The sequence below is a fragment of the Hylobates moloch genome, unplaced genomic scaffold, assembly GCF_009828535.3.
Source record: "Hylobates moloch isolate HMO894 unplaced genomic scaffold, HMol_V3 SCAFFOLD_9, whole genome shotgun sequence".
Classification (NCBI taxonomy): domain Eukaryota; kingdom Metazoa; phylum Chordata; class Mammalia; order Primates; family Hylobatidae; genus Hylobates; species Hylobates moloch.
Window position 1 is genome coordinate 104,223,612 of NW_026652284.1, and position 23,785 is coordinate 104,247,396.

Sequence of the window (23,785 nt, forward strand, 5' to 3'; positions counted from 1 at the left end):
TGAAACCGGCCCTGCTCACTTCTTATTGGAAGATGGCAGAAAAGGCGTTGAAGTTCTCACTGACTTCTTATAATGGCTATATAAATTATGCCAGTCAACATTTATAAAACAATGCAGGGTAAATTAACACTCAGAATGGGACTGGATATTCGAATTTGGTGACGTGGTGGCAGCTGTCCCCTAGTGCATGCTTTAGGAGTGCTTCTCAGACTTGGGATGCTGGGCACACATTCCTGGAAGTTCAAGACAATCTGTGTTGTGATGTCATATTGAGTGTTCTTTGCATGACCGCCTTCTGAGGGTAGGTTAGTATTATGTTTAAGAATCCCGGTGGCTTACTTTCCTCTGGATTCTGGGACAAAGACTATGTCCACGTGGCCTGGAAATAGGTGGCCCATGCATTTTCCCTGGGCCGGATTGTCTGGCTCCCATGCACAAGGACCTGAGTGTGCACAGGGAAAAGGTTGGCCTGGGGCCAGCTCTGGGAGTTCATCACCGGGAAGGCTAGAGCGGGCAGGATGTAAGTTCAGGTTATGGTGGGGGAGGCAAACCTTGTCTAACATTAGGCCAAGGTTGTATACAACAAATACAGGGATCAATCAGAAACTCAGGAGACCTAGAAGACTTTAGGGGGTAGAATATATAATAAGGCAATGGCACAGAATATAAACTATGAATAGCCACAGCTCAGGCCCACAATCTCTTATTCACAATTCCAAAATCCACGCAGCTCTGAAAACGGAAAGTTTTCTCTCAGTGTGGCACAAACTCTTTTGTTGTACTACCTGATGTGAAGCTATTTATTGTCTAAGTAATATATATTCTAAGTAATATATCTATTTGCTTTAGAAATATTGCATTTTACTATGAAATATTATCTTAGACTCTAATGGAAGATTACTTAATACTCTCTCTCTCCTAAAATCAGAAAGATTGTAAATTTCATAACATATTGGACTCCCAAAGATTTGGGGTAAAAGAGGTGGGCTTGTAATACATATGATTTATTGCACATCTATTATGTGCCAGGCACTATTCTAAGCACTTTACAAGTATCAATTTAGTTAATACTCATGATACTCTATGAGATAGAGTTGGCTCAACATTGGCCCTAGTAAGAACACTGGAGCCCAGAGAAATTTTGTAATGTGCCCAGGGTCATAGATAGTCAGCAGGCAGGAAAAAAAAAAAAAAAAAAAAAAAGCAAGTCTCTTGGGAGCCTAGTTTTATGGCCTAGAAGTGAGTCAGATAGCTCAACAAGAATCAACGACCAATCTCATTTTGGGAAGAAAACTATTCAAACTCATGATTTGGCTGAAGCGATTCAGCAAGTCAGTAATAATAGCAAATGCAGTTGCTAGGTAAGGCAAGAGGCTTCATGAAAGAAATTTTCTTTCTACTATCCAGGTTTCTAATGAAGCTGCTCAACAACAGCAGAATCTGTGCTGACCGTTTGGGAAAACCGTGGGACATCTGAGTGGCCAGGATACATTGATAGAATTCACAATTTTGTATTTAAATATCCAAGGAGCAGCTCAGTTTTTATTTGTTAAATTGGATTTTTGGCTTGTCAAATTTTGCAATAATTATCCTAAGTTTTGAAAACCTTTACACTGGTTTTTTGTAGCAGCACCATTTGTTTTAGTAGAAATCTCACTTTAATGTTTTTCTTAGAAGTTGTACTTCTAGTTAATAGCTGGGTGGGCAGGCTGGTATTATCTTACTTTATTGACGTTCACATTATGTAAGACAGAATGCCAAACCCTGACTAAATAAAAATAGATCACATTTATTGCTTCTTCTTAATGTTCTAAACTTATCTTGGTTAGAGAGCTGAATTGGTTTAGTTTGACAAGATTTGTTCTTTATGAAGCTTTACTGAATCCCTTCTTGCAACTTTATGTTATCACAGTGTTTATTGTCTGGTGATTTCTTTTCATGGTTTTTTCTTCTTTCCAGAAATGGATGCAATGTGCATATCATGAATAATGGATGATTTTGTTTATATAATTGTTATAAATGATTGTAAGAGTTAGGAATGTTAATTTCTTTATCAGCAGGAATATAAGAAGGTTTCATTGATTTGTAAATTATCTTTGAGTGGCATTTGGAAAAAAATCTTCTCATATTTTCCTTACAAAATCTTAATAAATGCTTACCTTTGCATACAAAAGTAACAGATGAATATTCTAATATGTTAAACTTTTTTGGAGCAAAAATGATACTTACATGAACTAATATTACTGTAGCCTGATGGTGAATTATTGAAGTTTTTTATTGGTAGAATGGACCATTGTTTTTCTTTTTGGCTGCTCTGCACCTTTAAATTTCCTTTCCAGTTTGTAGATTCTTCCCAAGGTAAAAGCCATAAACTTGCTCCTAGCTTCCCTTGCAGCTAGAATGCAGCCATGTGACACAGGCTCCACCAACTAGATGGCTTACATTTGAGATTTTGAATGTAAACCTAGTGGCACAAATAAACAGAGTATAACCATTCTGCTGTGGGGAAGGGCAAATAGGCTTGTTTTCTTAGGAGAGTAGCAGAGGCTCTGCAGCATCCTCCAGTTCCCAGTGGGGTGGATGAGTAGTGTCTGTGTCCAGAGGTGGGGTTTCCCCAGGGCTATCTGTGGTGAGGTGAGCACTACTCCTGGCTTTATAATCTTCAAGCCTGGTTCTCTGTGCCTCCTTGAAAATCTGAAAATGGTTTCATAGCCTTTAACACATTCTTTTTCTATTTAATCAAGCCAGAGAGGGTTTCTGTGGTTTGCAATTAAGAAATCCAATGGATACAACTGGAATCTGAGCATAATGATAAGGAAATAGGATTCTTTCATACATATCTCCTTTCACTGTTGAAAGTTATCAGTAGAACAGGGTTATCTGCCAGGTCATTCTTATCGGAGTCATCATTTACTTAAACTGATATACTGTTGAGAATAGCCTTCTAGAGAAAGTGAGGCACACCCAGGTAAGGTGTTTTTAAGGGAAATGGGGGTGACTTAATTATCAGTGAAATAGGTGTTATTATGAGCTTGGAACTCACCAATGGCCTTGGGAATGAGGTCTCCTGAGGATTAAAAGATGAGCTATAAAGAAGTCCTGACTAGAGGTCCTCTAGAATGTTCCAGGTTCTTGGCTTGAGAGGTATTAAGGGATGGTTGGAATGAAGAATACGGTCTTACTTTGAGGCCCGTTATGTGATTCTTTGATTCATTCATTTAACACATGTTTTATTGAGTGGCTACTCTGCCCCATGCACATGCATGAGACGCAGCAGTGAACTGGGCAGGGCTTGTCTTTGGTGCTCTGCAGTTTCAAAGTGTTTTCACATTTAGGTGGGGAAAGGAGAACAGCCTTTATAACTGTTTGTAGACATTAAAAACTGGAGAGGTTCAATAATTTATCCACAGAGACATAGACAGTAAGTAGTAGAATTGAGAATTAACTTCAGCTCTTTTGGTTCCAGAATCCTATTTTCTTTCCAGGACACTAGCACCTCTTAGCTGCTAGAGCTCACGCTTAATGTTTCTTCCTTTTTCTAGGGAGAAAGTCTGCATCAAGGAAGAATTAACTTGGTCAATACAGAGGCGGGTCTCCTCTTTCTGGGGCTGGTGGTCTTTCTGTTGCCCTCCAATTCTACTACTCTATGCTGACTCTGTCATTTATATCCTGATTGGAGACACGGTATTGAGGGCTGCCCTTGATGGGTAACACACAAGGAAGGGAAGACATCAGGGTACATCTTTGGCATGAGGGGTCAGTACTACCAAATAAAGTCAAGTGTGAGAACTGGGGAGAGAGGAAGCACATGAAAGCACATGAAAATTTATTTCATTTTTTTCCCCTAGGGCTGTAGCATTCTAAGAGACATGTGTTCCACCCTTAGTGATACCACAATCTAGTGGGCAAGATAAGTATGTACATGACTGAGTCATTCCTAGCCTCAGGTCTGCGGCTCTTGTACATTTTCCTGCTAGATGGCACTGTTTTTTTTTTTTTTTAGAATTGAAATTTTTAGTGAGATAATTGTAAATTATTGAGAAATGTAGATAACATGCAGTTGTAAAAAACAATACAGACAGGTCCCACGTACCCTTTAACCAGTTTTCCCCAAAGGTAACATAGAAAAATATCACAACTAGGATATTGACATTGATAGAATCCACTGATCTTATTCAGATTTCCCCAGTTTGACCTGTACTCATGGATGTGTGTGGATGTGAATGTGTGTATTTAGTTCTATGTAATTTTATCACATTAGTTTGTGTATCCACCACCGCAATCAAGATACAGAATAGCTCCATTGCCACAAGGATCCCACATGTTGTCCATCTCTATTTTTTATAACCACACCTTCCTCCCTCCCTGACATTTTTTTTGTCTCATGTGTTCTTGGTGCCTATAAAGATACTTAATAAATTTGTGTTATATGAATAAATGAATTAACAGTGCCGTAAGATATACACACAAACACATGCGTAGTGGATTTGGAGGGCAGGGGACGGAGCCATTCATTTGAGCTGGGCCTTAGAAGGAGAAGAGGCAGTGCTCATAAGTGAGCACTATGGACACTCATGACTTGGACGGGCGAGCACAGTGACTAATCTCCTGTGCTCAGGGAGGGAGTGCCTGGGTTCAAATTCCATTTCTACCATGTTTTGTATGAGTGGCCCCAGAAAAGTGGCTTAACTTGCTCAGGTTCCTCATCTTTAAAATAGGGATGACCCTAGTACCTGCTTCAGGGATTGCTGTGGGATGGAATGGGCTGGTGCATGTACAACACTGGGCAGAGTACCTGGCACGTGGTAGGACTTAAAAAGCAGATGTTGCTGTTCATGGTCTTGGTCTTTGTAGTTTGGGGAGGGCCTCTGATGACTTCAGATGGAGATCACGTCTACACCTCCCTTTGTGAGGAGGCATGGGTTGAATGTCTTCCTGGAGACTCCCATGGCTGGCTCCCACCTCCACCCCACTGGAGTTCTACTATTCTTGACAGGTCCTTTCTGCTATGGTTTTGAATATGGTGTTTACAGGATCCATTAATGACTTTGGAAACATCCTTTAGTGATAGGCTTTAGAGTTGTCAAGAGACCCCAAAGCCATGAGGGTAAGAACAGCAAACCTACACCCTTTGAGGCTCTGGAAGCCTTGCCTGCATTTTCCACGGTATCTCTTATTGTATCTCATGAGGAAAATGACATGTTAATGGGAAGTTGTAAATCTGCCCAATAACCAGGGCAGGGTCTTGTGTACCAACAGATCCACTAAAACTGCATGGTCCCTGGATGAGTTTTACCCCAGCCTGAGCTTCTTCCACGGAGGCTGGTAGAAGACTGGAAGAATGAGCTCTCTTTCTCTTTCACTTCCTCTTTGTGGGATCAAGGGAGGGGTGTTTACTAGGAATCTCATCTGGGATTAGTGTATCTGGACCTCTCTTGGTTCCATTGAAATTCACTTACTATGTACACATCTGTTGTGAGAAAAACAAATCGTCTTGGTTTACAAAGACAAAGGGCAGTTAGTAAGTACAGCAGGATATGGGTTAAGAAACCCTCACCACCGTCTGCGCAGTATCCAGCCCACTGCATTTGGCCAGTGCAGGAAAGACCTGTTAGTAACTGAACTGCAAAGACAATGTTTTTTTGTTTGTTTTCTCTTTTTCAAGGATGAGATTGAACAGAGCCTGAGTAGTTTTCTTCCATCCCCAATTTCTCTACAAGTGACATCATCAACAATTCGTTATGTGCTATCAAATATTGTTGTCTCTGTTTCTTTTTGTTGCAAATATTAAAATCTCAACAGTCAAGGCACTTAACACAAATATGTAGGCAGAGAACTCTTTCCCAATTACAGGACACATCCTGTTGGGGGTATAAGCAATAATTTTAGGGAGTACAGTGACATGGAACTAAATATTGAAGTACAAAAGAAAGTTATTTTAAAAATTATCTTTCAATTCTGCTTTTGCAAAAGAAATCTTATCTCTAACAGCTCTAGCTCTCTAAAACTTGCCAATTCTTTTCTGAATAAGGAGAGAATAGGCCTTTTACTCAGAACCATCTCAGTCAACAGCTTCTATTAGAGCTGCAGTTTATTTAACAGTGTCTTTCTTCCCCTACCATCTTTATTTTATTTTATTATTATTATTTTTGAGATGGAGTCCCTCTCTGTAGCCCAGGCTGGAGTGCAGTGGCGTGATCTCGACTCACTACAACCTCTCCCTCCTGAGTTCATGTGATTCTCCTGCCTCAGCCTCCCAAGTAGCTGGGATTACAGGCACACACCACCACACCCAGCTAATTTTTGTGTTTTTAGTAGAGACAGGGTTTAATTATGTTGGCCAGGCTGGTCTCAAACTCCTGACCTCAGGTGATCCACCTGCCTCAGCCTCCCAAAATGCTGGGATTACAGGTGTGAGCCACCATGCCAGGCCCCATATTTATTCTTAAAGTTACTTTCTTTTAAGGCATGTGTTACTCATTTTCTGTTTAAAATAGAACATAAGTTTTAATATAAATTCATTTGAAAAATAACTGATGAGCTAATTTTAAAAATTAACAACGGTGAAGGAGGGATTTGGATCTGGTAGTTTCCTGAAGGTGGCATTCAAATTAGACAAAGCAGGAACGCATTGGTTTAATGGTGGGGGGAGGACTGGGCAAAAGAAGAACTAGTTTCTAGAATTAGATCCTTCGGCAAGTACAATAGGAACCTGGGCAACTTACAGCTTCTCTGGGCTTCTTTTCCTTTATCTGTAATTAGGGTGTTGGAGTATTAAACACATTCATTGAGCATCTGCATTTGCAAAATACTGTGCTTATGTGTATGAGGCTACTTGTGATGAAAATAGTATAAATTCTACCCTTCAGAAGTTTACAGACAAAAACGATCAGGTCAACCAAACAAGCTATTGCTGTGCTAGTAGAGGAGACAGACAGGGAAATGGGTGAACTATCAAAGAACAGGATGTGGCTGGGTTCTGGCCCTGGTTCTGCCATTAATGACCTGGTTTTATACTAGCCATTCAACCTCTGTGAGCCCCAGGTTTTTCTTGATTAAATCAGTGCCTTCCCCTGACCCACATCTGGTGTGTCCGAGGGTTACTCTTTCTGAGGAAGAGGAGCATCTTTCAGCAAAGGATGTAGGTCTGGCTGTTCCCACCCCATGGCTGGAGGGCTCTGGACAGCTCTAAAGCTCATCACTAAAGGATGTCCCCAAAGTCATTAATGGATCCTGTAAATGCAGTGTTCCAAACCAGAGCCGAAAGTGACATGTCCTGTTGCCCAGATCCTCCTCATCCTTCAAAGCCATGATTATTTGACATGCCCTTGGAGAATTCTGCTCCCCACCCACTTCCCCCTATAGTCTGATCTTTCTATCATAGCGTGTGTTTGTGTGTGTGTGTGTGTGTGTGTGTGTGTGTGTGTGTGTGTAGCCTCACACTGGCCTATAAGCTGCCAGATACAGGGATCAGGTTTTCACTTTCCCCCTAGTGCATAACTCAGTGTCTGGCACATAGCAAGCAGCACCCAGCTCCTATGCATATGTGTGCACACACGTGAGTGCATGTGCACACATGCACAGGTCTGAGTGTGTTGGTGATGAAACAAAATGTGGAAAATAATTGAATAAGGCAAGATTTTAGAAAATCAGTTTCTTATTGAGCAACATGAGGAAAAGTATATGAAACAAAAATGGACAGCTCGATAAACGATCAAAGTGAAGTCACGTAACTATCACTCAGATCTAGAACCAAGGCACTGTGGTCATTTCCAGCCTCCCTTTCTCCAAATCCTATCCAGTTTCACCACTTTCCTCGCTTTGTTTTCCAGCTTTTTCTCATGAAGTTTTGTGTTAAAAATTTTCTATTTATTTTGAGAATCTGCAGAAGCATTTCAAGATAGAGTAAAAAACACCTGTAGGCATTTTACCTTGATATGGTAGTTAACATTTCACCATCTGTTTTCTGTTTTCTCTATATCCTTGCTTTTTTCTGAACAATTTAGTCATAGACATCATAATGCATAATCACCAAATAATTCCTTATTCATCATTTCCTAAGAACAAGGAGATCCTTTTGGCCACAATACTCACTCCACTCCACTCAGGAAATTGGTATAATACTATACTATTGATACTTTTTTTTGAGACCAAGTCTCGCTCTCTCACCCAGGCTGGAGTGCAGCGGCGCCAGCTCGATCTCAGTTCACTGCAACCTCCGCCTCCAGGGTTAACTGTTGATACTGTTGATGCAGTACCACTGTCTAATATGGTACATGTTCTGATTTCTCCATTTGTTCCAACAGTGTCCTTTATAGGTAAGGGAATTTATGTCTTTGGTCCAGGATCCAAACAAGGATCATGTGTCGCATTTAGTCACAATGTTTCTAGTCTCCTTTAATACAGGGCAGTTCTCCCAGGTTTTTGCTTTTGTCTTCATTAATTTGACATTTTTAGAGTCAGCATTGACATTTTAGAGATTTTAGCAGACTTTTTTCTCAATTTGTATTTGCTTGATTATTCCTTTATAAGTAGATTCAGGTTGAACTTTTTTTTTTCCTAGAGAAGCACTTGGATGGTATGTTCTCAATGGATGGCTGGAGGAGGCATGTGATATCAATTGGCTCATTATCGTGGATCAGTGTGATCATTTGATTAAGTGGTACCACCAGACTGCTCCCAACAGCCTTTCATCCAATGGTGTTAGCCTCTGATATGGTTTGGCTCTGCATCGCCACCCAAATCTCATCTCGAATTATAATCCCCACGTGTTGGGAGAGGGGGCCCGGTGGTGGGACATGGAGGTGGATTTCCCCCTTGATGTTCTATGATATTGAGTTCTCATGAGATCCGATGGTTTACAAGTGTGTGGCACTTAACCCCTTGCGCTCTCTCTTTCCTGCTCCACCATGGTAAGACGTGCTTGCTTCCCCTTCTACCATGACTGTAAGTTTCCTGAGGCCTTCCAGTCGTGCTTCCTGTTAAGCCTGTAGAACTGTGAGTCAATTAAATCTCTTTTCTTTAAAATTATGCAGTCTCAGGTAGTTCTTTATAGAAAGGACTAATACAGCCTTCACTGGTGATTCTTAGCTAATTAATGATCACTATAAGGATTGTAAAATGGTGACTTAATTTTTTTCTTTTATTTCCTCTATGTAAAAAAAATATTTCTCCTCACCTTTCCTTTCCAACCCCCTTTCCCTTTTTATTGTCAGTACGAGCTTATGGATTATCTATTTAACATGTTATAATCCACTCTTACTATTTATCTTGATACTCGAATTGCCTCATATTTTGCCACAGGGAGCCCCTTCTGTTTGTCTATGTTCTTTTGACATTTCTCCATCAGTTTTGGAGCACTTCCTTGGGATAATAAGATATTCCAAGTTTCTGGGATAAGGTATTCCACGTTCATTTTAAGAGAGGAAATTGAACTAAGCGTCTAAGCTCTGCTGATTAAAATGTTTACAAAAATAGGAATGAGAATCAAAGTGCAAATTCAACACTGACAAATACCTCTCTGAACTTTGGCAAAAACAGCAGGTTTTTGACTAGCCTTATCCACCACTGAAGTGCCTAGAAATGTATCGTAGGATAATCACTGCTGTCTCTGAGGGGCATCTGGGTGCAGACCCTGCTGGTGATCAGGAGACGCATGGGTTCAGGGAAGTGCAAGCTCCTGAACACCTGCTCACCACAACTCCTGGCAGTATCCATAGTGATGGAAGACAGAAAGCATATGGTAATTAAAACCACAAGTTAAATGATTTTATCCAGTGATTTTTACTCTGCTTCATGAGCAATATGATGAGAGCAACAGACCAACTATAAGATTATGTTTGCCTTGCACTAATTTTAATTTTTGGTGCTGTCATGTCTGTAGAGATGGGAATGCACAGTAAAGGGGACCAACAGAAGGAAAATAGAGAAAGTGATGAGTTTAAAATCCTGCGAACTGGCTAATCCAAGAAAAAAAATCAAATCTGAAAATGCTTTTCCAAACCATTTCCCAGGGTTGGGAACTTCTAGATAGTTTTCATTTCACTTGTTTCTCAAACAGCTGTGCAATGTCAGCTGAGGGTGTGGAAAGGAGTGAATAAGCCTGCATATTAGGATGGGAAGGAAAATAACCTCTCGGTCGGATGCATGTCCCCTGGGATCTGATGGTTACTGTAGGAGGAATGCCAACAGCCTAAGTGAACGATCCTTACCCTTTTAAAGTGCTCTGAACACCCCAACCCATTGTTTCAAGCATAGAACCAGAAGATAGACCACATTGCTCAGGGGACAAGTTCAAGGAGAAGGCTAAATCCTGGGGATGGTATGCAGAGCAGCTGATTCCTCCCCGACAGTGTGGTGTCCTACTTTTTTACCCGATTTTCAGAGTCCTTTATATTATCTGCTGAGTTAATTAAGATGTTGCTCTCAGAGTTTAGAAAGTACATTGACATTTTTAGATAAAAGATAATTGCAGCCTTTTTTTTTTTTTGTAAACAGTGCTGAATTTTCTAAGGCAAATTAAGGGTACTGCAACATTTCATTTACTTGGACACAATCACCTGGCATTTTCTGGTCCTCCGGTTGTTAAGAGGGTAACTATTAATACAACAAGCAGATATGTAGCATTCAAGCTGTCAAAAGTCACACTCCAGGGGATGTTCGGTAGTTGAGTCAGCAAATACACACACCACTGTTCTTTTTTATCTTGCCCATAGCAGATACAAATCATCTATCCCAGCTTCAAAACTTTCTGAACCAGTTCTCGAGGGAGCCACTGACAATTGATAAAAGCTTATATTTGTTAGATACCTAGGTTAGAGATCAGACGCAGTCTATTCTCTCACTCCTTTTACCTGACCATTGTTGGTTAAAATGGTTATCCTCACACAAGGGTCTTAACTGTTAAAGAACATTTTTTCTTTTTTTTCTGATATGGAGTCTTGCATTTGTTGCCCAGACTAGAGTGCAAAGGCATGATGTTGGCCTACTGCAACCTCCGCCTCCTGGGTTCAAGTGATTCTCCTGCCTCAGCCTCCTGAGTAGCTGGGATTACAGGTGCCCACCACTATGCCTGGCTAATTTTTGTATTTTTAGTAGAGACGGGGTTTCACCATGTTGGCCAGGCTGGTCTCGAACTCCAGACGTTAAGGTGGTCTGCCCATCTCGCCCTCCCAGAGTGCTGGGATTACAGGCGTGAGCCACCATGCCCAGCCTGTTAAAGAACATTTAATAATGCTCACTCTATCCTAATTCACTGAACGAGGGATACAGATGAAGTCAATTAAGAAATAAAAAACCTTTCCATTCATCAAGAAAGGCCTCGTACTAAAATACTTAAATTATTTTATCTAGCTAGATATTATCATAACTTTTATGAAAGGTCACCTCTAAGACTGCTGTTGGCTTGTGGACCAATTAGCTGGGCCAATGGGTGAGGTCACATAGTACGAGAATGGCCTGATCCCTGAGAAAAGGCCTTTGAGAGTCTAGTCCTACAGGTTTAGGGATGAGCTGAGACCACCTAATAATCTTAACCCTTGATACCCAGGTTGAAAAGAAGATAGGAGGCAGTAACAATCTGTGAGAATTAATTTTTTCATATAAAATTGCTTTTGTTTTCTCATCTAGAATATTAACAACTTTAGAAAAGGAACTTCTTTCTGATTCTTTTGTGTGTACTCATGGCCTAATATAGATAATTGGTCAGTAATACAAGATTTATAATATGCTTTTCAACAAATATTTAAATAATAAACTTGCTTCACTTTTTCTATTTTAGCAAAATATATTCTTTTCTGATGTCAAAGTAACTGATGGACCTTGTTCAAATGTTGCCATATACAGAGATATATAGGAAAGAATAAACCCCAAGAGGTGACAGCATAAAACATAGTACTAAGAGATGTTAAGAAACGTCAGTCGTAATCTCTGATCTTGTGCCAGTAACTTTATTGCTCTAGGCCTTATTTCTCCATCTAAAAAGAAATGGGGTAATAGTTCTACTTACCGCCAAGATTATGAAGGCTAATGACACCTGATCAGTGAAGTGTTTGCTTATTACATTGTAGGTAATCAACAGCAATGAGTTCCTCCATCCTATCATACCAAGAACACTTCCTTTTCATTACTGTGCTTTTCAAGGAGAGAGAAGAAGGAAAACCTGTGGAGGCTCACTTTAAGTCTCTTGACCCTAAGGTGACCCTTGTTTGCTCTTTCAGATAACTCTCACCTAACTATGTTTACACAGGGAATACCTCCTTGGTACATGGGAATGCATATTCCCATTAAGCTTCACACATTTCGAGCTTTTGCATCTGCAGAAAATTTACAGAAAAGCTAAGTCATGACTTGCATCACTGGATTTACTCCCTTTTCATTCAGATGTTGAATCATGAATGGGAGTTGAGGTCTGGTCACTGACTTCTGACATTTGGTGGAACCATTTTTAACATGATCTACTGGGTAATGCCCACAATAATAAGTCCAGTGTTAAAACTTATAGATAACTTAGAATCCATTGCTTGTTTAAAAGCTTATACAGTTTACCTGAGGTTTTTTTTTTTTTTTTTTTTTTGATGCGTCCTCATTCTGTTACCCAGGCTTGAGTGCAGTGGTGCGATCTTGGCTCACTGCAACCTCAGCCTCCCGGGTTTATGCAATTCTTGTGCCTCAGCCTCCTGAGTAGCTGGGACTACAGGTGCTCACTACCACACCCAGCTAATTTTTTGTGTTTTTAGTAAAGATGGGGTTTCGCCCTGTTGCCCAGGCTGGCCTCAAACTCCTGAGCTCAAGCTATCCACCTGCCTTGACCTCTCAAAGTGCTGGGATTACAGGTATAAGCCATGGCGCCCAGCCTTTACCTGTCTCTTGAGATGACACCTATTTCAAATATCAAAAGTATCACATTTTCTAAAAATAGGAACAAATCTTTAATGTAAAGGATAATTACTTTTCTATTCTTCAAGGGAAGAGTACACTGTTTGAGGGTTGCCTGGGTCACTTGCTTTTTCTGCCTGCTTTTCAGCAATTGTATTGCACATTCATCTGAGCATAGCAAGGGAAGAAAATATCAAACCCTTAGTTTTGAGGCTCTTTAGTAATGCCAGGAGAAGCATAGGTTTGTACTTGCTGGAAGGTGGGGCTTGGCAGCATTTCTCAAATTGTGACCTGTGAAAAACCAACGTTCCAGTCTCCACTGGGGTGAGCTAAATAATACATCTTGTCCATTCAGTTTGGGAACCATGACATTCTGTGGTACTTTTGTATTTTTGATGAATTTTATTACATATTGTTGAGTCTAAGAAGTCCTAGGAAACCAGGTTTACCCCAGTGTTTTCAAAATGCAATTCAAAATGGAGCCTACTTATTAGTGGAAGGTCTATTTGTGAATCCCAAGATCTGGATTAGAGTGCTGTTAGGTCCTCCAAAAAGCACGTTCCAAGATGACATTATGGAGTGCTGGACATTTATTTGGGGAGCATAAAGGGGAAGGAGCAGGACAAGCAAGAAGGGACTTTAGGCTTTGTGCGTCTGACACCTGTGACAGAGGAGGGAAGGAAAATTGCATAGGAAGAATCTTCTAAGAAAGTTTCCTCCAGGTCGTTGGGGAGTCTTGTGTCCCAAGTCACCCATTAGAGGAGTCCCATGTCTTGCAGGAAGGGGCTTGAGTTAGTTTATTTGCTGTGCTTAGCCCATCGGATGCATAGCCTCAGTGTGATGCAGTGATTGGCAGGAAGGCTCAGCAGCTGGGGTTGTCAGTCAGTGTGTGCTCCCTGTAGCTGGAGATTGAGTGGCATATTTTCATGACCACCCTTATTTCCAGTTGTACCCCTTGTTAGAATAAGGCACTCAAGGCTTCTGGAACCTAAACAGTTACTGTATCAAATGGGGGACTTGTCCTTTCTTCCTCGCATAGCTACAAATGAAAGCTCTTTGCAATTTATAAAGCATTCCAGAAACACAGAGGACTATTATGATGAGGTGGCTGAAGGCTCTTCAAGTGTATCAGCTGCAGCATGGCACTGTGCTCTTGACCCCAAGGCATCGTTTTATTCATCATTGCCCTGGATTTCCCACAGGCCAACCACAGTGCTGGGCATCTAATAAGCACTCATCAAATGTTTGTTAAATTATTATAACAACTGTTGTGAGTTCTCCAAGGAAACACTCTGTGACTAAGGCTGTATGTGGCATAACAATTGTAGACACTGAAATGCATTCCCTCTGGCAGGAGGCAGAGCATGGGGGAGGGTAGTGGGGGATTTGTGTTGACATAATCTGCCCTTGTATCTGGATCATGTGTAGCAGTACATGGTAAGGGTATTATTCCTGGCAGAGGGAAGAGGACTAGGGGAAGAGTTTCACAACTTTTTTTTTTTTTTTTTGAGACGGAGTCTCGCTCTGTCACCCAGGTTGGAGTGCAGTGGCGCGATCTCAGCTTACTGCAACCTCCTCCTCCCAGGTTCAAACAGTTTTCCTGCTTCAGCCTTCTGAGTAACTGGGACTACGGGCATGTGCCACCATGCCTGGCTAATTTTTGTATTTTTAGTAGAGACGGGGTTTTGCCGTGTTAGCCAGGCTGGTCTTGAACTCCTGGCCTCAAGCAAACCGCCTACCTCAGCCTCCCAAAGTGCTGGGATTACAGGCGTGAGCCACTGCGCCCGGTCAGAGTTTCACATCTTTTTGCTTTGTAATATTTCTCTTTTGCATCTCTAAAATAATTCTGATGTTAATTGAATTGTAAAGAAAATTCCCAAACTTTATCTTAGATAATTGTAGGGCATCACCCCCTACTCCTGAAGCTTATTTCCCAGAGCTGTTTGCATTGACTGCTTTGAGTTTTACCAACTCATCCTTTCTCTGCTTTGGAAACGTCCTAGTCAGGGCTAAATGTTTAAGGAACAAGCACAGGGAAAGAGGGAAATGAAAGGCATGGAGGAGATTTGTAATGGGGTAATTTCTCACAGGGTTGACTGTAGCTTTTCTGTTTGGCTCTAATCTCCTGATGGGTGGCAGTTTTGTCTGTTTCTTTTTGTACATTTATTTGTACCAGCTCGGTATTTTGTTCAATAAACGTTTGTGGAGTGAACCTAGGAATGAGTTACACATGTCTACTACATGCTGGGTGCTGGGGTGATAAGGGTAAACCAACTCAAGCCCTAATGAAACTTTTTGTCTAATAATGAAAGTGAACAGTAATGGAAAAAAATCACATAAATAAAATTACAAACTATGATGAGTGATGAAAGGAAAAAGCTCTGGGAACCTGGGGAGCTTAGATAGAACCAGGGTACCTGGTTAGTCTGGTGGGGAAAGCACAGAGGTCAGGAAAGACGTTTCTGAGAATGTGATGTTAAGTGGCCCATGAAGGATGGGACAGTGTTAACCAGAGAAAGAGGTATGTGAGGGGCATTTGCATTCCAGCAGAGAGGAGCATGTGCAGAGATCTGGAGGGAGGGAGCATGTTCCAGTCAAGTCACTGAAGGAAGGTGGCGTGGCCAGAGCAAACCACAGGGATGCAGTAGGAGAGGAAGCAGAGAGATTTGGGTACAGGGTGGTCCATTTGGTATTTTCCTGTGCTGTGCCATCAATAATCCTTATTACTGGATGTCTACTGTGTAGCCAGATGACTTCTGTTGATATGTGTACTGTATCTGGATCACACACAGCAGCATCATGGTAAGGATATAATTCTGCAGAAAAATAAAAGGAGAAATAAACTTAAGTTCTGGGAAGAGGGGTTTGAACTTTAGAAAGCTTTGGACCCCATGGTGTTATTGAGCTCTGATAAGAGTTGCCATGGGATCTGGTTTTTGTGAAGAATTTAAGGAACAGAGCAGACGAGGGAAGGAGGCTTGGCTACCTTGAAAGGGTACTGGATTAGGGGTTCCAGCTCTTGCCGTGCCATGATCAGCTGTGTACCCTCAGACTGCCTCATCTTTTAAATAATCACTTCCTGCAGTGGTAACATGTGAGGTTGGAATTCAACGACTCTGACCATCTTTGATTCTGAGTGGAATCAACTCTATCATGATGGAAAATTGGGGGAGGGATGCACTAGGGGACCCACTCTGTCTGTGAACCCCTGAGCCCAGGCGCCTTCCTTTGCATGTCTTTTTTATGATACGTATGGAGTGGAGGATTGCAGCTCAGTTGGGGATGTTTATGAGGCTGCCTTGGGAGCTACTATTTAACTGCTTAGTCTGCACCTGCAGAACCTTCTCCCCCAACCCCTCCCCACACTTCATGCTGCCTCCCTCCTCAGTGCTCTGCACTTTAGAGGCTCCTACACCATTGCCAGCCCACAGGGGTGGCCTCTCAGCCCTCACCGCCAGGTCCTCTTCTTGTCCCAGCACCACACCTAAAACACAAAGGTGCACGATGGAGAAGGCCCAGCATTTCCTTTTCCATGACACCATAAAGACATGCTAGAGGAATGGACAAGGGGCAGTGTATTCCTTTCCTGGGACTGCCTTGGCCATGTGCCACAAACAAGGCTGCTTCAAACAGCATCATCCTCTCACAGTTCTGGAGGCCAGAAGTCTGAAGTCAAAAGTTGGCAGGATCATGAAGATGATGGGGGAGAATCCTTCCTTGGCTCTTCCAGCTTCTGGTGGCTCCTTTGTTCCTTGTCTTGTGGCTGCATCACTCCAATCTCTGCCTCCATCTTCACAGTGTCTTCCTCTCTGCATCTTCTCCTTTTATGTATCTTAAAAGGTCACTTGTCATTGGATCTAGGGTCCACGGGTAATCCAGGAGAGTGTCTTCTCAAGATCCTTAATTATATCTGCAAAGATTCTTTTTGCAAATATGGGCCCACTCACAGGTTTCAACATGTGGATATATCTTTAGGGGAACCACCATTCAATTCACTACAGGTGATTTCAGAGGTATTTGACCCATCCAAATGACTTATTTTATTCATTTTTCTCCCTGATAAACTTGACCTTTTTGAAATAGCCTCAGAATACAGGTCCCAAAGTTATGCCATAGAGTGGAGGCAGCAGGCTGGAGGGTTGGAGAGCACAGGCTTCTGGGCCAGGTGGCCTCAGTTCAAATCCCAGCACTTACCAATCTCTCTGTGGCTCAGTTTTGCCATCTGTACATTGAGTACAATAACAATACTGCCTTTCAAGGCTGTTGTGGAGCTTGTATAGGATAACACTTGTAAAGGTAGCTAGAACTTAGCGGAAGTGAAGTGCTCAATAAATGTTAACCATGATAGTGAAATAAACAGTAAAAACATGAGCAGGGGGTGGTGAACATGATTAAAAAACCAAGTATGTCTGGATAGTGGCTGGACCCAGGGCATTGACACTGCCTGGAGCTAGGGCTCCTTTGAGTCTTGATCAACCTACAATTACCTGCACCTGACTTGAAATAAAACCTATTGGCGGCCCCTCCTCTCAAGATTTGCTCTGAGCTTCTGTGTTTGCTGATCAGAGTCGGGCTCTGGCAGCCAACCCGAACAGAGGGCACTCAATTTCAAACAGAGATAGGGAGCTGCCAGGTGCACACACACAGAAAGGACATTCCTGGGAGGTAGCCTGCTGTGCTCCACCGAGCCACTGAATTCCCAAGAGGAGCTTTCCTTCTTCCAAGACAGTGGTGGCTGCTGCCCTTCCTGCTGGGCCGACCTCCTGGGGTCCAGGAAGCTGGTGAGTATGAGTGCTTCTGGGCACAGTCAGGAGCCTTGCTGGTCGAGGTGAGGTCTGTTGCTCTGCTTCTCATTACCGAACTCTGTCCACACCCTTTGCTACAGCCTGGGCTTCTGGAAGCCCTTGGAGATGCCACTCTTTTGCTTGTCCTTAGAAACCTGGGCCATCAGGAGTGAGGATGCAGACAGAGGGCAAAGGGGCTGGGCTTGGGTGTCAGACTGCTGTGTGGCTCTAGGCAAGTTCCCTAACCTGTCTGAGGTGAGGTGTTCTGCATTTGGTAAGTGGGGATTGGATGGTACCCTACTCTGACTAGGTGCTTGGAAAATGGTGGCTGTGATTAATATCTGGGAGGTAATATAGAGTAGAAATCTGATGGGTCAGGGTTTTACTGAAGCCTTGAGACCTTAGGCAGTTTACCTAACCCTTAGACTATAATTTTCTTATCTGAAAAGAGATTAAATACCCCATTAAATGGAAGGATTAAGTGGAAAAAAGGGTATATAGAGCCTTTAGCCCAATGCATGGCTCATTCTACATGCTCAATGAATGGTAGCTATGATGACTGTCCCAGAGCAACCTGAATAATGATAATAAAATTAATGAATATGTTTGTTAGATATATTTAACAAATATATTCATCTTATTATATATATTATATATTTAATATATATTTAACACATAAATTCATCCCTTTTATTATCAAATATATAATGAACAACTGTATATTGGCTCAATCCCGGTGTGGTGTAGAAGGAGAAGCATTCAGTCAATAACAAGAAGACCCAGCTCTGCCCTCAGCTTGGCCAGTTCATAGCTGGGTGACTGAGCAAGTTGTCTAACCTCTCAGAGCCTCAGTTTTCTTGTCTTCAAATAAGAATAGTAACTATTTTCTTTCATATCCCAGGAGGTAAGTTATATATATATAAATAAATACACACACAAACACGTACACACACTCTCAATCCTTAGCACTCTATGAGGTAGGTACTATTTGATACCCATCTTACAGATGAGGAAGTACAAGCATAGAGAAGTTATGCATTTTGCTCTAGGTCACACATACTATATGAGGTAGAGGGTAACCAGACCTGGGGCTGTGTCTCACCCAGTATGCTGTGAAAATACTGCCAGCCTCCTTTCCCTCATAGGGCTTCTGCTAGGGTTCCATATGTGGCAAAGTGCTTGGAGGAGTGTAAAGCGTTGTATGAATAAGACCTGTAGGCACAATTTATCTACTCAGGGTCTTGGCTCCAACCTTCTCCTGGTTTTACATGTGTGACACATGTCTCTGTAAGTTGAGCTTTTAAGCAGGTACAGGGAGTGTTGCGTCATGTTTATGTGTAAGTTCAATATATGGATTTCTCCATTTCTGACTTTGCTACCATCATAGATTGCGGATCAGTGAAGCTTTCCTCATCGTGCAGTTGGTGAGTTTATCATCTTCAGTAGCAAATCTTTATTGTGTTCCCTGAGTTCAAGGCCTGAGACCAGGCATAACTTTAGACCCCCTTTCGTGTTTCCAAGTTGAGACTGAGAGGACTGGACTGGGAAATCCCTGTATATTTGGGACTCAATACATCTTGACCCTGAGCTGAGGCTGAAATCCCAAGGATCGTGACTCCTGGAGAAGTTGACAGGACTGAACTCCTCCTCCTGTTCAAGAGGCTCAACTTCAGCTTCTGCAAAAGTAATTTATGAAGAACCTGAGCAGAGCCTGTGCAGTGAGGGAGAGAAGGTCTGATGGGATTCTGTTGTTTCTGGGGCCCTGTAAATCTCACACAAAAGGCTCACTGAAGATAAGTTGTTTTATAAAGCCTCTCCAAAATGCCTTCAAAGTTATGTTTGATTGCATGGGTTGACAGATGAGCCTTCAGGTTTATTTTTTTCTATGCAGGACATCAATGAAAGCTGAAGAAATAAATTTCTGGCGGAGACTTTTTTTTAAAGTCATGTCTGAGGTACGGATGATTGGAAGCTGTTTGTGAGCAATTGCATTGAGTTGCCTCAACATATTGCAAGTTTTAACTGATTAAAAGAGCTTCATTTGACTGTGCTAATTAAGGCTTTTATTCTTGGAACTAATCAGCTTGAGTGAAGTAAATTTTTCCTCCTCTTCGTTATAGAAGGTATTAAAGAACTCAAACATGCAAAGAAAGTCAGATCCTTTGCGGGTCATATTTGAAATAACGTAGTCATTCATTTTCAACATTGAACTGCTTTTGCTTTTAACAGATATGAACTTCCTTTCATATGTCTTTAGTATATACAGAAAAATAATTAGGCTATCACTTTTAACCCCTTGGAACATTTTATGTAATATATAGGAGTTCTGAAGTAAAACTCTTGTGGGAAAAAAAGTCAATTTTTGACTGAATGGGATTCAAAGTGTATCTGTTATCAGAGGTCACCTGGCCTAGGTTTAGAGAGGAAGCGTTGTAGGGGGGTTGATGCTTGCTAAGGTCTTAGCATTCCTAGTGGCTAAACACATTCCTAGTGGCTAAACATCCAGAAGTACTAGCTCTTCCAATGAACAGATTTATGACCTTGAACTGGTTCTTTCTTTTCTCTGGACTGGACCTCAATTTTGCTATCTGTTTAATGAACAGGTTGGTTTTTTGTTTGTTTGTTTTGTTTGTTTTTGAGATGGAGTCTCACTTTGTCGCACAAGCTGGAATGCAGTGGGGCGATCTTGGCTCACTGCAACCTCTGCCTCCTGGGTTCAAGTGATTCTCCTGCCTCAGCCTCCTGAGTAGCTGGGATTATAGGCATACACAACCACACCCAGCTAATTTTTTTGTATTTTTAGTAAAGACAGGGTTTTGCCATGTTGGGCAGGCTGGTCTCAAACTCCTGACCTCAAGCGATCTGCCTGCCTTGGCCTCCCAAAGTGCTGGGATTACAGGTGTGAGCCACAGTGCCCAGGCTGAACAGGTTGGTTTTGATTAGTGGTTTTCAAACTTTAAAACTTAAGTTTATTCACATATTATTCAAACTCCTTAATATATAAAACATAAAAATGGATCCCCTCAGGTACAAGAGGAGGAGTGGTGGCCACATTGGGCCACCCGGTTACATACTCAATCTTCCCTCTCTTCCTCCCACATCTGAACCCTTGTTGCAGACACCTGGGCTTGATTATTATACTCTCTCCCAATTCAAACAACTGAAACTTTTCCAACTCCTACTTGAGCTCAACCTTTTTTCTCCAGTCATTCTGCACAAAGACAGACAAGGAAATGACTTTATTATTTCATCTCTTCTTGATCAAAATGGCAGAGTGTACCAGGGCCTAGTGCAGTGCTTGGAACACAACAAGGCTCTGTGTACTTTTTTTTGAATGACTATAAGGGACTGGTGGTAGAGAAATAGCCAACCAATAAACGGTATTTAGGGGCCAAGTGCTGTAATCCCAGCACTTTGGGAGGCCGAGGCGGGCAGATCACCAGGTCAGGAGATCGAGACCATCCTGGCTAACATGTTGAAACCCCGTCTCTACTAAAAATACAAAAAATTAGCCAGGTGTGGTGGCACGTGCCCGTAGTCCTAGCTATTTGGGAGGCTGAGGCAGGAGAATCACTTGAACCTGGGAGGTGGAGGGCAACAGAGCAAGACTCAGTCTCAAAAAAAAAAAAAAAAAAAAAAGGTAGGTATGATGTAGAGAAAGAAAAAGGAGGATGCATTAGAAAAGGAAGTGATTTTAAGAAATGGATGGAGACTGAGGCTGGGTGACAGCCAGAGCTGCTGCTCTATTAACAGAGTACAAATTGTTTTGCAGGCCCCAGAGTAAACAATTTCCTTTTTCTCCCCAGCTCTGAGATGAATATTAGGATTATTCTCTTTTGCCTGTGTTCTCAGTCTTGGAATGATTTTTTAACTCTTTTCTTGTTATATGATACGTTTTTAAATAGGACCAAAGAACTTCTATTGAATTCTTGTGGAGCTTTCTATCTGTAGACTCCATCTGTCCATTCATCTATCCATAATTCAACATTCATTGAGCCCTGCTATGTGCTAGGCATGGTGCTAGATACTGAGGGTGCATATGTAAACTAGACATGATTGTTGCCTTCAAAAGCTCAGCATCTAATAAAGGAGAAGGATGTTTTTTCAAGTAACTGTAATGATCTATGTGATAAGTATGTAATAGAGATAAGAACAAAGTGCTGGTGGAGTCCAGAGGAATGAGTGACTTGTTGCTCCACTGCAAAACTGGAGAACACATCACATCAAAGGAGGCAGTTGAGCTGGGCCTAGGAGAAAGATTTGGGTGTTGCTAGGTAGAGATCGGAGAAGTCCCCTTCAATGGAAGGCCTACGGTGAGCAATGGTTCATAGACAAGAGAGTGTGATGATTTTAGGAGGAGCTGTCCATCAGGCTGGAGTACATGGTTTGAGGATCAAGTGCTGTGTTGGTGAACTGTGGCTATAGCGTGGAGAACCCTAAGAGACATTCATAATAGGTTGAGCTCGTTTTTAAATTTAATTAACGTGTAGGATATAACACTTTAGTGTTTGCAAACAGTATGTTGTCTCTATTATTTCATTTGATATCCATGATTGTCCTGTAAGACAGACATAACTTATCCTCCATTTTACAAATGAAGAAACTGAGGCACAGTGAGGTTAAGGATTTACTCAAGGTTGCATAATTAGCATGTGGCTGAATTGATTCTCAAAGCCAGGGCTTTCAGTCTGAAAATTTATGCTTTTTAAAAATTAAATCTTGAAGCATAACATATAAACATAAAAAGCCATACCCACAAATCCTAAGTGTATGAATTAAAAATTTTTGCAAAGCAAATATAGTAAATAATCTCCAAATCAAATTGGGGAAGTTTGACCTCTTTCTAATGTTGCACTTTCCAATCTACAAGCATGGAATATTCATTCATTCATCTTATTTTGTGATTTCCAGAGTATAGGTCTTATTTATATTTCTTAGACTTATTCCTGAGTTTTTGAATTTTTGATGCTATTATAAAATCTTTTATTTCTAATTTTAATTTATGATTATTTGTTTTTGTATAAAGAGGTACAACTGACTTTTATATATTGCCTTTGTGTCTAGGTATCCTGCTAAATTCAGTTAGTAATTCAACTAGACAGACACTATTGAATTGGTCAAGGCCTTCAGTGCAGTGTTAAATAGAAGGGAAATAGCGGGCATCCTGTGTTTTTTTTTTTTTTTTTTAAATATCAGAGGCCATCTTACATGATGATATGATATGATATTGGTATGATACTGACTCAACGACTTTTGTAAATATTGTTTGTCAGATTCAGAAAATTCTCTGTTCCTCTGATTTGCAAAGATGGCTGTGGAATAGAGTTTAGGTTTCAGGAGGGAGAGAACAGAAGCAGAAAGTCCAGTGAAGTCTGCACTAGCACCAGAAGCCATGTGGACACAGAGGAGGGAATGCATGGGAGAGATGTCCTGGGTTACTCTGTTTCCCCAGTCGTTCTTACTTGATCATTGCTCATCTCAGGAAAGCTTCAAAAGAAAAAGGAACACTAAAAGTTGCCAGGATTCTCCTTCTCTGAAGTCCTAAGTAGTGTTCTTGAAGATATTAACAGATATTTAATGATAAAGGTGTGGTGGTCAAATCCATTTGGAAAAGTCTGAATACAACAGCACCCTCTTGGAGAGTCACAATGCACAAGGCTCTGACAATCCTGCAGCAAAGGTAGTAATTTAATTTAGTTTAACATAGCACCCATTCTCCTATTTCCAATGTCCACAGCATCAAAAAAAATAAATGAGGTTCAGAGGAATTTCATAGATCCTCTCTTAGTAAGTTTAGGAAGTTTAATGATTCCCATTTGTAATAAAATCTGTTATGAGTCGGTGTATTGGTGTTCCTGAGGTTATAACCATACCCTTCTCTTTACCCTAGACATTCAAAACCATTGAGAAAGAAACCTAGACATCAAATAGGGATCAAAATATTACCTCAATTGCTGGTGAAGCTCAATTGGAGGAAGCTGTTTGGACTAGGGTCCAGATTGATTTTCAAATACTTCCCTCTGAATCATATGGACTTGCCCACTCAGCTGCAGGGAGGAGAAGCTCTGCTCAGTGGTTACTTCCACTTGCACAGCAGAGCAGAAAGTAGAATACAAATGTTCTGT

General features: G+C 41.4%; 1 protein-coding gene across 1 annotated transcript in view; it reads left to right on the top strand.

The window, feature by feature from the left end:
* Nucleotides 1-409: 409 nt before the first annotated feature.
* The window catches only part of FER1L6 (fer-1 like family member 6), a 193,180-nt gene continuing 169,804 nt past the window's right edge, over nucleotides 410-23,785 (top strand). Inside the window, exon 1 of the mRNA XM_032758498.2 lies at nucleotides 410-520. The gene's annotated coding sequence lies outside the window, so the exon portion shown is untranslated. The remainder of the gene's footprint in view (nucleotides 521-23,785) is intronic.